A 2930-nucleotide genomic window follows, 5' to 3' on the forward strand; every position below is an offset into this window, starting at 1 on the left:
AAAAGGAACACTTGCAAAGCAAGTTTTATTCTAATGGGCTCCACCCCCAAACAAGACCACATTTGGTCGGTCCGGACTGGACGTCTATGTCTCACAAGTTTGGACAGTACAGTAGAGTTTAGTTCAGTACAGTACAGTAGAATTTAGTTTAGTAACAGTACAGTAAAGTTTAGTATAGTAGAGAACAGTAAGGTAAAGTACAGTAGGGTAAAGTACAGTACAGTATACTTTACTCTACTGTGCTCTACTGTAGTGTACTGAACTATAGGCTACTCTATTTTTACTGTATATTACTGTACTGTAATTAACTGTACACTACTTTTCCATACTGTACTCTGCTGTACTCCACGGTATGGTGCTGCATTGTCCACACTTGTGAAACATAAACATCTATGATGGGTTCGGGTTTGGTCCAGTCCGGACGTATCTGTACATTGAAATCAAATCTGAGCCAATAGACGTCTATTATTGGTTCAGATATGGTTCAGTCCAAGGCCAAATGTCAATGTCTTTTCAATGTCGAATGAACGCCGGCGCCGGACAGTGCTCACTGGGTGGGTTTGTTCTCGACTTGAAGTCAGAGGATACACGTTTTCAACTGTAACTGACGCAGATTATGCACCGACAGTTCTCATGGAAGGAAGCTGAAAAACATGGGGTTATGATGGAAAACACGTTTTTGAGGAAGTGAAAACGAAAAGGGTGCGCAGAACATCCGACAGTATCATCGGCGGTATGTAACTGCTCGCTTTGAAATACAGTAGATGGTTTATCCTATGTAAAGACATACAAGCGCTCTCCAAACACATAGGCTACATGTTTTTTGTGTGAACTGTGAATTCATTTGCATCACTTTGCTCTTATACAGAGTTTTATGATTCTCAGTTCTAAATAGCCACTCTAAATAGGCACATTTTTATAAAGCCACAATCCTTAATTCGTTTTCAAATGGAAGCCCTAGCCATTTGAATTTGATTAGCTATAGCCTAAAGCTGAGGGATGGGCTGAAAAAATGTAAACATTCTCAAATTCATAGATGGAGCTCAGGATGCAAGGACTGACAGTGCATGAGATCAACATGAGTTCGTTTTATCAGGGAGTCATACTGAGACCAAGGTAAGAATATTTTGAAGATTGGTGCAAGAAAACTCAGTAGAGACCAAATTAATTTCCAGAGTTAGCCATCCCTGAGACCGTGGGTGGTAACTCGTATGTCTAAAGTTAAGTGAAGATGTCAGGTACAGTGGGACTTTTTGTAAAAGCGCTTTACACATGAAAGCATAGCAATGTACAGTATCAACCTACGTGGCATCAAAGTGGGCAAATCAACTTTCTGGTTGCTGCGGTGATGAGTACTACAATTCATCGCCTGTAATAAAGCGCAGTGCGCTATGATGAACTGTATCTAACGGATAAAATGAAGTGGCAGCTGAGTTCATATAGATGATGTCGCCATAGTCTAGGACCGATAGGAAAGTCAACTGAATAATCTGCTTTCGCACACTTGGCAACTCTGCGCAACTGTTTTTGTGTTTTATTTTTAGAAACTCCGTCGGGGTCTCATTTTACTGTTGAGAGTTAGAATAATAGAATACACAAGGTGCAATTTCGAAATTTGGTGGTGCATCACTAGTCACTCAATTAGCCCATGTCAGCAAAACTAACAGCTGAGGCATGGCAACCTATCGATCCCGCCTAGGTATGGGAAACCAACAAACTGGCTGAGGCCTCCCAGGTAGCTCCAGTTCTAACACCCCGACATCACCTCCAAAACAAAAACTTAAAAAAGGAAACACTCCCTGATGCTTCCCTTTGGTGAGGCGTCATTCTCCGCGTAACGATGGTGACAGGTGTACGCCATTTTTTAAATATTTTTTTTAACCTTTATTTAACTAGACAAGACAGTTAAGAACAAATTCTTATTTTCAATGACGGCCTAGGAACAGTGGGATGAACGACAGATTTGCACCTTGTTAGCTCGGGGGTTTGAACTTGCAACCTTCCGGTTACTAGTCCAACACTCTTTATTTATTTTTATTTTACCTTTATTTAACCAGGTAGGCAAGTTGAGAACAAGTTCTCATTTACAATTGCGACCTGGCCAAGATAAAGCAAAGCAGTTCGGCAGATACAACGACACAGAGTTACACATGGAGTAAAACAAACATACAGTCAATAATACAGTATAAACAAGTCTATATACAATGTGAGCAAATGAGGTGAGAAGGGAGGTAAAGGCAAAAAATGCCATGGTGGCAAGGTAAATACAATATAGCAAGTAAAACACTGGAGTGGTAGTTTTGCAATGGAAGAATGTGCAAAGTAGAAATAAAAATAATGGGGTGCAAAGGAGCAAAATAAATAAATAAATAAAATACAGTTGGGAAAGAGGTAGTTGTTTGGGCTAAATTATAGGTGGGCTATGTACAGGTGCAGTAATCTGTGAGCTGCTCTGACAGGTGGTGCTTAAAGCTAGTGAGGGAGATAAGTGTTTCCAGTTTCAGAGATTTTTGTAGTTCGTTCCAGTCATTGGCAGCAGAGAACTGGAAAGAGAGGCGGCCAAAGAAAGAATTGGTTTTGGGGGTGACTAGAGAGATATACCTGCTGGAGCGTGTGCTACAGGTGGGAGATGCTATGGTGACCAGCGAGCTGAGATAAGGGGGGACTTTACCTAGCAGGGTCTTGTAGATGACATGGAGCCAGTGGGTTTGGCGACGAGTATGAAGCGAGGGCAAGCCAACGAGAGCGTACAGGTCGCAATGGTGGGTAGTATATGGGGCTTTGGTGACAAAACGGATTGCACTGTGATAGACTGCATCCAATTTGTTGAGTAGGGTATTTCAGGCTATTTTGTAAATGACATCGCCAAAGTCGAGGATTGGTAGGATGGTCAGTTTTACAAGGGTATGTTTGGCAGCATGAGTGAAGGA

General features: G+C 41.6%; 1 long non-coding RNA gene across 1 annotated transcript; it reads left to right on the forward strand.

Annotated features, from left to right (window-relative positions):
- The first annotated feature begins 549 nt into the window (after positions 1–549).
- On the forward strand, positions 550–2311 carry LOC149980042 (uncharacterized). The gene is made up of 2 exons (XR_016483770.1): positions 550–733; positions 1037–2311. It is a non-coding gene; the product is annotated as an uncharacterized LOC149980042 (long non-coding RNA).
- The last annotated feature ends 619 nt before the right edge of the window (positions 2312–2930 follow it).

This window comes from Oncorhynchus mykiss, chromosome 10 (assembly GCF_057628025.1).
Source record: "Oncorhynchus mykiss isolate SJ-2025 chromosome 10, ASM5762802v1, whole genome shotgun sequence".
Taxonomy (NCBI): Eukaryota; Metazoa; Chordata; class Actinopteri; order Salmoniformes; family Salmonidae; genus Oncorhynchus; species Oncorhynchus mykiss.